Below are 15,520 nucleotides of genomic sequence, written 5' to 3'. Positions count from 1 at the left end.
AAGGCTTATGCTATGTTCATGGAGTTTTATTACAAAATAATCTCACGAAACCCATAGCGCATGATTTTTGATTTTTATAACAATTATTAATGTCACAAACTTTGGTAAGCATGATAAGAAATGGGTTTCATACACAAGAAATGTTTCGTAAGTTTCAAATGTGTACGAAATGGATTTGAAAGCAACATTGCACTGAACATAAGAAAGCTGATCCTGCTTCACCTCGAAGAAACAACACTTCCGCTCATTTGTCTCCAATCAGAAGCTTCGATTGCAACAACACACCGGGTCTGCGGCTCAAAGCTACAAGCTTGAGAAGGATAGGCACAAGGCATTGCTAGTAGAAAAGTCATCCTTGAACTTTGACTTCTTATGAATGAATAGTAAGAATATAGATGTAGACAAAGGAAGAAAGAGATTCACCAAGATTGTAGATGACATTGACATCATATCTTGGTTAGATTTTCTTTTGAACAATCTATATATAACCATCGGCGACTCTCTTTTCAAGAAAACAATTGGTATCCCTATGGCCACCAATTGCGCTGTTTTCTTGCTAGTTTCTATCTTTTTACTTATGAGTTTGATTTTATGGAGCCTCTTGTCCTTGCTAACACTTGCCCAATATTTTTGCACAAGTTATGTGATGTAAGACGCTTTGTACATGATCTTTTTGTTCCTAACGTTCCTTCTTTTCAAGATTTTATGTACTTGAATTCGAGTTTTGTAGGCAGAGGATTTCATCCTCAGGAGTTTGATGAACTTAACCGTACCACAAATAGTGATTGTTGTGCCTTTTTAGACCTTAAGATTTACCAGACTCCCTTGGGATTAGAAAGTAGATATCTATTATAAACTCCTTGAACCAAAATATGCCAATCTAAATATCATCCGTAAGCCTCACATTTCCTCGAGCATTTCTCTTTTAGCTAAGTACGGTGTCATTTGCTCTAAACTATTTAGATTTTCTTGTCTTTGTTCTAGTAACCCTGCTTTTGTTGTTCAATCTTTCCATCTTATTTCTTTACTAGTTGAAAAAGGATACTCATTCAAAAGAATCATGTAAAACGTTCATTCAGTTTTGCATCGTAGTAAGTTTATTTTTTTATTTTTTTTCCTTTGGAATGCTCAAGATAATCAGTAGTAAATTCAATAGAAGTGGGGAGCTAAAAGTCCACTTATTATTTGACTTAATAACACCGTATGTTGTTGTTTTGATCTCTAGTGCTTCTAGTATTTTTTCCTATAGCTTGAAAAATGCTAGCCTTTATCATGGCTGAGTATGCCCATCACCTCTGGAGGGTGATAGAAACTCAGCTGGTTGGTTTTGTAGAGTACGTTCAAAGCATGAATGACCGCTATACAAACCTGTACCTACTCTTGGGCACTAAGGACGTGAGTAGGGATGTCATAGCTGTTGTTCAAGCTATGCATGATAAAGGTAATAATCATATTCTTCCTACTTGGACAAGCAGCGAAGTTGAGGTCACTTATTGTCAAGTTTATATCTTTACTCTTCGTAGGTTTGTAGTAGTATCCATTTTTCAATTTCATATTTAGCTTACCTCAGAACTTGAGAACGTGTTTCTTTAGAAGATGTTCTGTGAAGTTTGATTTCTAGGATTAAGTTTTTAAGACGTCTTATCTTTTTTTGCTTAAAGTTGAGTACTTGTTTTAAGCCAAATAAGTTGCGTCAACTTATTTTATGTATGCCTTTTCTGAAAACATTTTGAAGTTAATAATTTTTTGTTTTTTCTTGTTTTGTTTCGTAGCAAACAAAGTGATTTAGTTATCTTGTTAGTTTGTTTTTGTTTTTTTCTTTTCTTGTGTCCTTTGCTTTTATAGTTTTATGAGTGCTTTATTCCCTCTTATAATTCTAGAGTTCATACTATTTTGAACTTATGAAGGTATATTTTTTAGTCATCTAGTGGACATGCAAATCTTTTTTTTTTTTGTCCAAGTGGTGACCGGTTGTTGAGGTTTATGAAGATATATTGGGAGGGTGTGCATACCCCAACAACTATGGATCTTATATTTATGTGTCAATGTGATTTTATGTGTGTATTATTTTTTTATTTCTCGTTTAAAATAAACTTTTTTTAATAAATAATGTGTCTTTTTGTAATTTTGTTCGTATCATGATTTATTGTGTAGAGCTTCTTTTTGTTTGATTTTGGTTTGTTTGAGTGTTGGCTTGTTGGTAGCGTGGTTCTGGAACAGGGCAAGTAATCACCTATATGGAACTACTCCAGCATACGCTTCAGTTGTGGGCAATTGTGGGTCAGTCGTGCTGATGTTCATTATCAAGCTTCTGCCTCGTACTTCTCTATCCTCTTGTTCTTTTAATGAATGAAGTCTGCTTTACAGAAAGTTGAGCTAAAAAAATATATTATAACTGACCTTTATAGCTGAACTTCAAGAGCTTATGGGAACAAGTTATCTGTGAAGTCTGCTCATTTGCTATGAAGTCACTAGGTTTCTGTATGAATCTCATTGGCTACCTTTGGTTTTTCATTTTGTAAGAGCTTGCTAGATATTTCACTTGGCCGAAGAGGGGATGGACAGGTCCACACTTCTAGAGTACCAGGCATGAACTAAAAAAGCATGATATCTAGCCAATGAGCAGCGAGCATGCATGGAGATCAAAAAAGGGGTAAGGCCCCAAACTGATGCATCTTTGTGCAGACCATGTAACCACATCAGTACTCATTTGTGCATGTGTTTCCCTTTTTAGCTAGACCTTTGAGAACTCTAAAGGAATATTCATGTGATGGGAACTAGCGCTGAAATGAGAAAAACCTTGCTTTGTGAAATGAGGCTAGTCACTATTGTTGCAATTGCTGTCTCTATCTGAATAATCTAGGTAGCAATGACTTGCTTTGATTCATGAGTTTTCTCGAATCACTAGCTCCTGGCGTTGTCTCTGTGCTCTATTGGAGCCACCCTCTATCTCGTTAGCCATAAAAACTATCGACCAAGGCTACTGATCAGCTCCCATATGGAGTCTGTCTTGTGTGTCCAAGGTGCTCCATAAGCTGTCATGATGTGTCCCATATTGAAGTGCTATCGTGCTTTGGCTCATATCCAAGTGTTGGCCCAGTGAACGGGCTGACCATGGTACGGCTCCCCAAGTGTGAGGCATCTATGGAAAAAGGAACCCCATCATTGGGACAATCTTGAGCCAAATCTATGGGGCCTGTGGGCAATCCTATATGTGGTGCTTCTGGATCTCCAAAGATTCTTGCAACTAGGGAAAACAAGCATGTGCATGCCAAACCCCCTCTGTCAAGTCGTAAATTTTTCCAGGATGAGTCATCTATGATTCTATCATGCTTTTGAAATGGCATGCCATCTCGACATCACTGTATGCTTGCCAAGCCAAGGTGTATACTGGAAGAATGGAATCCTTGGCTGGTTGGGAAAGAGGCAAAGGGCTCTTGCAACAACCACTCGCAATAGTACCATTGAGCTAAGGTCGAGCTCCAAAAGCCCATAACTGCCAGTCCCCTTTGACTATCTCGTTTGAAGAAACCAGTGTTGTCCAGATGTAGTGAGCACTATGATCCTTTGAAATGTGCACTCTGAGACCACAGCCACCTCACACAAAACAAGTGTTGCGAGGACGATTCGAATGTACGTACAAAGGTGTGTTTCATCGGTATAAAATGGGTTTTGAGAATCGTTTGAAACTTAGGAAATGCGAGAGTTAAGAAAGTCATGTATGTAAGGTTATTTATAATCCCACTTAAAAATTCTTGTAAAAAGGGTTTAAAACCAACAATTTATACATGAGTTAGTATGATGAGTATGATCCATGTAATAAGTTTCAACCACGCTTTCAAAGTTCAAACAAACACCAACATATTGATGGGCTAGGCCATTGTATACACAAACCACCATATAGAGGTAAAAGTTGGCTTTAGAGATAAAAATTGGATCTCTTTACTTGCATCCAATGAGCAATCAAATGCTTGATACAAAGACTATGCATATCTATGGTATCTAAGGCTTCCGCTAATGTGTTTGGAGTTTTATTACTAAATAATCTCACGCAACCCATAGCGCATGATTTTTGTTTTTTTATAACAAACATTAATGTCACAAACTCTGGTAAGCATGATAAGAAATGGGTTTCATACGCAAGAATTGTTTTGTAAGTATGCAAGAAACATTTTGTATGTTTCGAATGTGTACGAAATGGATTTCAAAGCAACATTGCATTGAACATAAGAAAGTTGATCCTCCTCCTTCACCTCAAAGAAAGAACACTTCTGCTCATTTGTCTGCAATCAGAACCTTCGACTGCGTCAACACACCGTGTCTGCAGCTCAAAAGGTACAAGCTTGAGTAGTTTCATATAGCCCTAAACTTGGTTGTAGACGTTGACAAAGGAAGAAAGAGATTCACCAGGATTGTAGATGACATTGACATCATATCTTGGTTAGATTTTCTTTTGAACAATTTATATATAACCATCGGCGACTCTCTTTTCAAGCAAACAATTGGTATCCCTATGGGCACCAATTGTGTTGCTTTTCTTGCTAATTTCTATCTTTTTACTTATGAATTTTATTTTATAGAGCGTCTTGTCCTTGCTAACACTTGCCCAATAGTTTTGCACAAATTATGCAATGTCAGACACTTTGTAGATGATCTTTTGGTTCCTAACGTTCCTTCTTTTCAATATTTTATGTACTTGAATTTGAGTTCTGTAGGTGGAGGAATTTATCCTAAGGAGTTTTGTGAACTTAACTGTACCACAAATAGCGACTGTTGTGCCTTTTTAGACCTTAAGATTTTCCAGACTCCCTTGGTATTAGAAGTAGATATCTATGATAAGCACCTTGAACCAAAATATGCCAATCTAAATATCATCCGTATGCCTCACATTTCTTCGAACATTTCTCTTTTAGCTTAGTACGGTGTCATTTGATCTCAACTATTTAGATTTTCTCGTTTTTGTTCTATTAAATCTGCTTTTGTTGTTCAATCTTGCCATCTTATTGCTTTACTAGTTGAAAAAAGTTACTCATATTAAAGAATCATGAAAAATGTTCATTCATTTTTGCATCGTAGTAAGTTTATTTTGAATGTTTCTTCCTTTGGAATGCTCAAGATAATCAATAGTAAATTCAATAGAAGTGGGGAGCTAAAAAGCCCACTTATTGTTTGACTTAATAACACCTTATGTTGTTGTTTGGATCTCTAGCGCTTCTAGTATTTTACTAAAGCTTGACAAATGCTAGTCTTTAGCATGGCTGAGTATGCCCATCACCTCCGGAGGGCGATAGAAACTCAGCTTGTTGGTTTTGTAGAGTACGTTCAAAGCATGAATGACCTCTATACAAACCTGCACCTACTCTTGGGCACTGACAACATGAGTAGGGATGTCATAGCTATTGTTTAAGCTATGCATGATAAAGGTGATAATCTTATTCTTCCTATTTGGACAAGCAGCAAAGTTCAGGTCACATATTGTCAAGTTTGGATATTTACTCTTCGTAGGTTTGCAAGCAGCCTTATTTAAGGACCTCACTACTTGGCAGTAGCCCTGCTATACAAATGAGGGGTGTGGTAGCACCAATCTAGCCTTAGAATCTTTAGACTAGAGGCGGGCGTTGATCTAAAACACCGACCTTAATACAAAAATGAAAAACTCATTTACTTCTTCTTCAACTTCAACCAACACAATTGATGACTCTCAGGTACGTCATTTCGACCCTTCTTTCTTTTCAATAGCTAGAAGTAGTCATAATCTGTATCAAGAAAGGTTTACGTTTCTAGCTAAGTCTAATTTGAAGAATTTGCATGTTTTTGGTGATGGTCCTATTCATTGGGCTTCTTTTAAGAATGTCTTAGTTAGTACTCATAACACAGGTTCTTCCATAAAAGCCCTCAGTCATTTGAGGCGTTTAAGGAAAAAACATCCTGTGGTAGATCCTCCTTTTAAGTCCGGTTCATACCTCTCAAGTTATTTATGTTATTTATAGTATTCATGATAGTTCTATCATGTATGTTGGCCAAACCTTTCAAACATCTTTTGTCCGTTTTCAGGAACATGTAAGAGAAGCGAGAAAAGTTCAAAATAAGAGCACCATATGTGAAAGTGTGAAACCCTTGTATGTGGAAATAGAAAAACATGGCTTTTCGAATCTTTTCATTGTTTTCCATTGAGCACATAGAGGGTAAGTTTAGAAACTCTAAAGAGTTCTATAAATCAGCGTGGCCTTGAGAGTTGTTTTGGATGAGAACTTTGCATACTTTTTTCCCTAAAGGTTTCAACTTGGAAGGAAAGTCTTCTTTATGTAAAAATAAGACAATTTACCATAAGAAACCTATGCTTTGGCGAAGGCATCCCAAACCCAAGTTAGTTCTCTCTTCAAGTCACTCTAAAAGAACTTGGATTCCTAAAGGTTCTTGTTTAGATCCACCTTCTATCCCTGAAATCAATCCAGTTGTCTTGCACAACACTATTTCTAGTAGAGTACAAGGTCCCCCTAGGGCTTCAATCTCTAGAATTGAGAGTGATGGGCCTTCTAACCATAGAATTTTTGCATATAGGGATTTCAAACGGAGATGGATTTACCTATCTAGAGCCATGGAGCTGGGTTCTTTTTCTTGTAAATTATTTGAATGGTACAATATAAGGATCATATTTGAGCTCTTGTATACCCTTGAGAACTACTCTTATGAACATTTGGAGCTAAGAGAGTCTCATAGTACTCAACTTCGAGTACCATTAGGCAAATTTCTGAAGTCCAAGTGTCCTAGTCTGAAAAATCCCTTGGTTGGAAAGAAAGATATGTTGATAACTATCTTTACCTCCCCTAACTTAGACAAGATTGGATTAAGCTCTATTTTGAGATCTCAAGAAGCTTTGGATGCTCTCCCTCCTTGTGTCAGAAAGGTATGGAACCATCCTGTTGTAGCTTTCAAATATGTGAAAAATTTAGGACAAAAAGCTTTCAACTATAGTGACATCGGATGTAATCTTAAAAAGCAAGAAAAGCTAGCAATCTCAAGTATTGATTGCCCTTGTAGTAAAACTGTCTTTTCTTCTTACGTAAATGGAGCTCTTGGTCATGTAGTTACCGCCAATTGTTGTATTCTTCAAGAGGTACTAAATATAGGCTCCCTTCCTCAAATGACTCTTGCCTTCTCAAAGCCATAGAGAAAGTAATTTCTAGTTTCTTAGTAAAGTTTGAGGAGGCTTTAGGATTTCAAGGTGTTTTTACCCATTGGAAGTCTGTAGTCCTCAAGAAAGCTTCTTTGAAATTAGCATCTTGCTCTAAGAACGTTTCTTCAGGAAGGAATAGCATATCTTCTTCTGGTCATGATGCTCTTAGGAAATTTTATCGTGATTTTGTAATCTCTTACGTAGATAAGTGCTCTAATAACTTTGTTTCTACGTGCAAAAAGTTCTGTTTAGAATGCTTGTTAGGTGAAGTAAACTCTCAGACTTACAATGATTGTGATCTTTCGATGCAAGAGGTTATTTTGAAACATCAAGACTTTTGTAAGTCTTTTGGTTTCAAGTGCCAACCTAAATTACCTTTTTTATACACCGTTTGGAAGTTCCACAAGAACCCTATAAATCCTAGATTTATAGCTGCCTCTTGTAACACCTCTTTGACCGAGGTTTCCAAATGGCTTAGTTATTGTTTCAAAGCCATTTTACCTAGCATAAATGAATTGTGGAAAATTATGCTAAAGGAAGCACCGATTGAAGTTGGATTTTAAATAATTCAGTAGGTGTGATTCCTGCTATAAAGTTTTTGAACTCTTCAAGAAGCCTTAAGGAGAAATCTTCTCCTTTATGTCTCCAAACGTTTGACTTTACAACGCTATACACGAAGAAAAATTTGGAGGACCTTAAATTTAGAGTCAAATCTCTTATTTCAAAAGATTTTTCATACAAGCTTGAGAAGTATAGCTACAAGGCATTGCTAGTAGAAAAGTCAGCCTTGAACTTTGACTTGTTATGGCTGAAAAGTAAGAATGTAGATGTAGACAAAGGAAGAAAGAGATTCACCAGGATTGTAGATGACATTGACATAATATCTTGGTTATATTTTCTTTTGGAAAATTTATATATCACCATCAGCGAATCTCTTTTCAAGAAAAAAATTGATATCCCTATGGGCACCAATTGCGTTGCTTTTCTTGCTAATTTCTATCTTTTTACTTACGAGTTTGATTTTATGGAGCCTCTTGTCCTTGCTAACACTTGCCCAATATTTTTGCATAAGTTATGCAATGTAAGAAGATTTGTAGATGATCTTTTTGTTCGTGACGTTCCTTCTTTTCAAGACTTAATGTATTGAATTCGAGTTTTGTAGGCGGAGGAATTTATCCTAAGGAGTTTGGTGAACTTAACAGTACCATGAATAGCGATTGTTGTGCCTTTTTAGACCTTAAGATTTTCCAAACTCCCTTGGGATTAGAAGTAGATATCTCATAGTTACAGGGGACGGGGCCTAGGGACAGGGGACAGGGGACGGTCGATCGCGACCACGGATGGATAGGGACGGTCGGGAACGGATGGAAAACGACCACCTAAAAATTCAAATTTTGAAAAATGATTGTTTTCAACGGTCATTTGCAGTCAACGTTCTGTTTTTTTGGGGGGTTTGGCCCTTGGGAGGCTATAAAAGCCCCCTTGGGCCTCATCTTCCCTCAAGATCTCCTCTCTACTCGGAGTCTACGACTCTACGGTCTACCTTCTAGAGACTTCTACACTCTACACTCTATGCCGTCTACGGTCTACCGAGTACCTACAAGCGCTCAAGCTCTACCCTTGAGTCTCCACTCTCTCCCTCTTCTACCCTCTCAATTTTGAAGCTCTCCTCTACTCTCTCTCCACACAATCTCTCCTCTAAGCTATTATCTCTACTCTTCTCCACCATTATGTCATCTCAAGCTAACTCCACTTCTCAAGACACCTCTTCTCGAAGGAGGCCCACCGTGCAAACATGGTCATGATGGGATGAAGTCGACTCTAACACGCGTGGTAAAGGTGGTGGTACAAGACCATGGTTGTGCAAGCTATGCCCGTACAAGAGAACGGGTGGTGCAAACAAAGCGAGCCCATCTTCTTCATGCATCCGGGCACGAGGTGAAGTTTTGCCCTTGAGTAACTCCCGAGAAGAGGTTGGGTCTTCTTGAGAAGCTCGCGGTGTATGAGGTCGCAAAAGTGGCTAAGAGGGGCCGTTTTGTTGCCGTTGATCCCTCCACCACGATGACACCACGAGAGCAAAGGGAAGCCAACCTTGACAACGTCTCTCAAGGGTTCAAGACAAATGCATCTACACCGTCCTCTTCCGTTGGCATCACCAAACCATCCTCAATAAAAATTGGAATCCTAAATTGAAGGAAGAGGTGGATAGGTCCGTTGCCCGATTCTTCTTCCACAACCACATTGTCTTCCATGCTTTGCAGCAGTGAGTTTCCCTTGGCATATGCACATTGCAGTCTCCCATTTTGTATTCATTATGGGGTCTCGACTCTCGACTCTCGACTCTCCATACAAACGCAACATGCTCAATTTTGTGTGGATAGGTCTCCATACTTTTGCACCAAGGTTACAAAAATAGGGGAATATGGCTTCTCTTATGTACCACCTTCATCAAGAGGCTTTGCACAACCCTCCTTGACAAAGAGAAGCTTGACGTAGAGCAAGTGGCCCAAGCAACAAAGGATTTGTGGGAGACCAATGGCGTCTCTCTCCTTGTAGATGGATGGAGCGACACCCGCAAGCGGTCCATCCACAGAGTGGTGGTCTACTCTCGGGGGGAGATGTACTTTGTGGAGTCACATGATGCATCCTATAGTGGCAAAGCCACGGAGATGCTTGTTGGGGAGTGGACAAGCACCATAGAGATCACCGGCCCGGAGAATGTCCTTTGTATGGTTGCAGATGGAGAGGCGTCAAATAGGGCAGCCGGGGCTATCATTGAGGGCATGTAACCCAGCATCCATGTCACATTTTTAATGGTGCATTGCCTCAATAACCTCCTCAAGAACATAGGGAACTTGTCATGGATTGCACCCACCATTGGTGACGCCTCTCGAATTGTCTCCTTTGTGCTCAACCATCAAAAAGTGCGCCATGAATTCTCAAAGAGGATCCACTTGTCCTTGCTAAAATATTCAAAGACAAGATTTTCATTCAATTGGATTATTCTAGGCCGATTGTCTACATGTGGCAGAGCCTTAAGGGGGCTTTTTCTCAATGATGAGTTCCAGGCCATGCCGGAGTCTACATCAGCAACATGATTGAAATGCCGAGAATGGGCCGACGATTCCGCTTGGTGGGAGGAGGTGAAGACTCTTGACGCCATGGTCAAGCCTATTCTCCACCTACTTCAAGTTGTGGATGGCTTGCAGCCATGCATTGGCAAAGTCTACGAAGCCATGGATCGGATGATAGAGGCACTTGAGAAGCTTATGCCTAACCCTGCTTAGTATGTAGAGATTCATGGCTTCTATGAGTTGAGGTGGAATGGATAGTACTCTCCACTTCATGCGGCAGCTTATGTGCTTGACCCTGAGTTTCAGGGAAGGTGTCAAGAGATCGACAAGGAGGTGAGCAAAGGATGGCGTCTTACATTGGGGCACCTTGACGCTAGCAGTGACACTAGGTGCAAGATTAGAGACGAGCTACTCAACTACATGCAAAAGAAGGCCTCCTATGGATGTGTAGATGCACAGGTTGATCGCAACAAGATTGGCTTGGTTTTGTGGTGGGAGGACTATGGAGGAGATGGCCCACATTTGCAGCGCTTGGCTATTTGTGTCCTTAGCCAAGCATGTACCACTAGTTGCTTGGAGAAACTATGGAGTGTGTACAACCACATTGCCTCTAAGAAGAGGAATCACCTTGGGGTCAAGAGGGCCAATGATTTGGTGTTTGTGAGTGCTAACTTGCGCATGCTTGCCAAGAGCGTCACACACAAGGCAGATCCCTTCACTACGTGGGAGATGGCACAAGAGAATCCATCTATGGCCGATACACTTTTGGAGGAGCTAGAGGAGGACTTCGCGCCTCAATGCAAGCCTCATGAGGCCTCATAGGTCACTGACGACCTTGACTACGACGATCATATGGAGATTCAACAGGCAAGCACTTGTTGAGTTTGATGATCATTGATCACTCTCGAGTCTAGACTCTAGAGTCTACGACTCTACCTACTACATAACCCTTTGTACTTTTTGTTATCCTTGAGTCTTGTCCTAAGTCCTTTAGGCTTTTTGAGCCCTTGTGGCATGCACTTTTCCTTTTGTATTCATCGATGTTTTATTAGCACATTTATACCTATATGACTTGTGCTCTTTGGTCTATTTAGTGTAAATTTGTGGTCAAAATGATGCTCTGTGTGTGGCATGTGTGTAGGTCAAAAAATGCCAAAAAAACTCTTTTCTTTTTTTCCATTCCAACCCTCGTCCACCTTTCCTGACTTTTGTCGTCCCATCCCCATCTCCATCCCCGTTCCCGACCCTGACCCGCCATCCCATGTAACTATGAGATATCTATGATAAGCACCTTGAACCAAAATATGTCAATCTAAATATTATCCGTATGCCTCACATTTCTTCGAACATTTCTCTTTTAGCTAAGTACAATGTCATTTGCTCTCAACTATTTAGATTTTCTCGTCTTTGTTCTAGTAAATCTTCTTTTGTTGCTCAATCTTGCCATCTTATTGCTTTACTATTTGAAAAAGGATACTCATTCAAAAGAATCATGAAACATTGATGGGGGCTTTTCACAAGCCAAGCTCCCATACTCCTCTTCTCTCGTCCCCACCCCATGAAAACCCCCTCTTAGGGAGGGAGTGATAAAAGGCATTGGAAAAAAGTAAGAAAAAAATAAAGTATGCTTATGTAAATATATAAGAAAGGTAAAATAGGCCACCTCATGCCTGCGGGGCAGCCCATCCCCACCTTGCCTCCTTTTTCTTCACTGATGCCCCGCAGTGTGTCCCTTTTCCTCTCCTCCACTCAAAAGGTCAACCCCCTCTCTCTTCCCCTTGTCCTTTCTCCTTTCTCTCTCCCCTCAAGCTACCCCACCTCTCACCAATAATGCATTATAACTCACCAATAATGCACCCTAACTCACATGCAACTTATGCTATCTTCCAAAATAGTATACCCCACCCCCCCTTTCTCTCTCCTATCATATCCCATGACCCAAATACCCCCCTCTCTCTGTAAAGGGTGCCATGTCTCTTGTCTTGTAGCTAAATAACCTCCCCCACACTCACAGATACTCAGTTTCACTGAAAAAGGTGCCCATAGACCCATCCCCACCCGGTGGTTACCTGATTTTTCTTGTGTTCACACACATCTGCACACAGATTCACCTCTGAACACACTCCCCTCTCTCCCCTCTTGTAATTACTTTATTCTCCATGTCACCTCTCACTTTTTTTCATCAACCCATCTCTCTCTCTTAGTCTCTCTCTCATGAGACTGCTATTCTGGCACATATACACACAGCAAGACAAGTGGGGCCCACAGTCACATGGCCCATGTAGATAATGATTTCTTCATTTCTAAATTCTAGAATTTCTCCCCCCTCCTCCCCTATATAAAGAGGGGTCACCATCACACTAAAGACACACACAACATTACCAAAGAACACACTATGCATTGTGTGTGCCTAGTCAACACACACACACACCCACACCATCACCATCACCGCAATCACCATGCTCGTCTGGAGCATGACCTCTACACCCTTGGGCTATGGAAGATGAAGGGCAACTAAATGAAGGATGATGGCCATAACCCTCGTGCGAGTCTTCGCCATCAACTCCCACCTATCCGCCATGTGCTCTACCACTCTCTCCCTTCTCATTCCCCTACCCTATGCTCCCCATTTCATCGCCTTATTCTCTAAATAAAGCTTGAGGTTTTGTGAGTATGTTTTCTTGCAATGTTTTGCCCATGTGAGGTGTGCGGAATCGCCACCTAATCTTGTGTTTTGGAGTGAGCTTGTGTATGTGTGAAGGGTGTGCGGATTCGCCATCCTTTTGTGGTGCCTAAGTACTAAGCCGCTATACCCCCTCCTCTCTCTCTCTCTCTCTCTCTCTCTCTCTCTCTCTCTCTCTCTCTCTCTCTCTCTCTCTCTCTCTCTCGATCTCATTCCCTTTCCTCTTCATCATTACTCCCAAGCATCCATCTCTCTTGGATGAAAACTTTGTTATGGTGGTGTGTTGTTTGCGTCCTAGCCGTTGAAGCTAGGTGGTGCCCCCTGTTTGCTTTACCATGACAGGCTCGATGCGCGCCATTCGGTCCCCGGTGTTTTAGAGGCCGTCGGGGTTCGGGGTTTGCTTTGCTCCCGTCATTTGGTGCCCCCACTGAGGATCTTTTCATGAAACCCTTCAGATTACAAGACTGAAACCCCTGAACTATTGTGAATGGATGAATGGCTAGCAGGATCTGCTAATTGGACGACAGAAGAAGAAGAGCTCCAAACACAACTAGACGAACTCCGCATCTCCATCGAAGCTTGAGTGCCAGGCATAACGGTAATCGATTTGCAGTGGGAGAGTCAAACAACATGCCAAACCCAGTCGATATACATAGGCCAATTTCCAAGAAGAAGAAGGAGAAGGTCGAAACCATGTCCGCAACCTACAACCAACCCACAACAACAAAATGGAAGGAGCTCTACACAATAGAGAATCAACACTATTCTACTTTGAGAATCGGGTAACTAAAGTCACTGAGGTAATTATCACAGTCAGTTTTCAAGTCGCACCTGATGCTGCAGCACAGATAACGGAATCATTGGCTCACACTCTCACTAGAGAAACTAGGGATCTACTGAGTTTGTTTCAGGAAAGAACACCACCTTCTCCCACAAGCTTGGACAATGACTAAGCACCTCTAAGCTTCACATGAATCAGTACAACCTACCTCAAGACAGATCACACATACCAACACGTGTACGCTCAATCAAGGTAATACTGGATTTGAAGGCTCACTACCAACACGTTGTGAGCGGGATGAAAACACACACAGCGCCTCTATAACGACCCGGCACACACTCTTGGGAAGATACACACACACACTATGGGGCACCACTTGGCTTACACAACACACCTGGCCGAGACAGGGAACACACCTCTAGAGTGAGAGGAGAGAGACTATCCACTTGCCCACTCCACACACACACACACACACACACACACACACACACACAAAAACTCAGCTCAAAAGAGGAGAACTTCTGATGTTTAGATACAAATGAGCTTGGGCCAACACCAATGGGGCAAAGAGCTCACAGAATATGGGTAAAAGATACCAGATACAATCACAAATTGGAGAAGAAGTTTCACTCACCGGAGAAGATTACACAGAAAAACAGCAGAAAAAGAGTGAGGAATTTGGCAAAATGGACAGCGCCATCGCGTCCGGAACGGCCCAAAACCTCAGTCTACAATGTCAAAGTGCTCAAATCTGACCTCGGATGAGCAGTTTAATGCCAAAACAGGCTCCAAAAACCCAAAAAACACACCTGCGGCTGTTCCTCCTCTCTTCTCCACGTTTTTTCTAGTCTTCTCTCTGTTTTTTCAGTTCCCACACTTAGCTTTATTAGTTGGGCACCCTTGGCCTTTTAGATGACCCCAAACGGACCCCGAACAGACCAAAAACTGACCTCGCAGTGCATAATTGTCACCTTTTTGCATCATTCGCACACCTAGCACTCAGTTTTTTTCCAATAATGCATCTTGCCACCATGTGAAGTGGCCCCAAAAAGTGGTCATAATGATGACCTTTCTGCATAACTCTCACCAGAAAACACCCACGTTGTGTCCGTCCTCATCCGCGTGCAAATATTGACCTCGTTCGCCCTCCTTACGCCACTAGATGCCATCTGACGCACCTGCTGACCTCACGTCGTCGGCCCGCGGATAGCTTCCTCGAGAAGTTTTACGCGCTACCAACTCCTCCTTATTGTAGAAAAAACACACTAGTATTGGTAATAGTGAAAATCGCTGCACTATGTACATGTTGTCCTACCTGTACACATGTGGGCCCCACATACCACCTGGCTAAGGAAAATGGGCAATCCTTTATTCGATGCACCATGCCTGTGTATGTACATATGCACAATCCCTTGCTCCAAAAAAACTCCTGACAACGTCATTGACACCATGCCGGGTGGGGAGCGGTTTTTGGAGGTTTTGGCATCAGATCAACCATTTGTTTTACCTTTGGTACAAGGCAATGTACCGTTTGAAGTTTTAATCTATGTCCTAGTATAAGAGGGTATACACGCCTCCTTGTAAAGAAGAAAAAACTTTTGCAAGTTAAGCAGTGTGTCTTTCTAGCTCTCTCTCAGTAATCATGGCAAGTGTAGCATTTCCAACATTTAAAGGAAAGAAGGGGGAGGATTTGGTAATAGACTTCCTAGATGACTTTGAAGTAGTGAGGCGGTCCGGGGCGGGCAACAAGAAGAGCAATCTCTAGACACCCTTCAAGGCTCCCGTGCTGCTCAATGGGGCTGGGG

General features: G+C 41.3%; 1 pseudogene; it reads left to right on the top strand.

Moving 5' to 3' along the window:
* The first annotated feature begins 8,907 nt into the window (after nucleotides 1-8,907).
* Nucleotides 8,908-11,133, top strand: LOC147464072 (uncharacterized; annotated as a pseudogene).
* Nucleotides 11,134-15,520: the final 4,387 nt, after the last annotated feature.

Source organism: Adiantum capillus-veneris, chromosome 2 (genome assembly GCF_014529385.1).
Source record: "Adiantum capillus-veneris isolate H3 chromosome 2, ASM1452938v2, whole genome shotgun sequence".
In the NCBI taxonomy this organism is placed as follows: Eukaryota; Viridiplantae; Streptophyta; class Polypodiopsida; order Polypodiales; family Pteridaceae; genus Adiantum; species Adiantum capillus-veneris.
The sequence above is the reverse complement of the archived record's forward strand: the minus strand, read 5'-3'. Positions and strand labels throughout refer to the sequence as shown.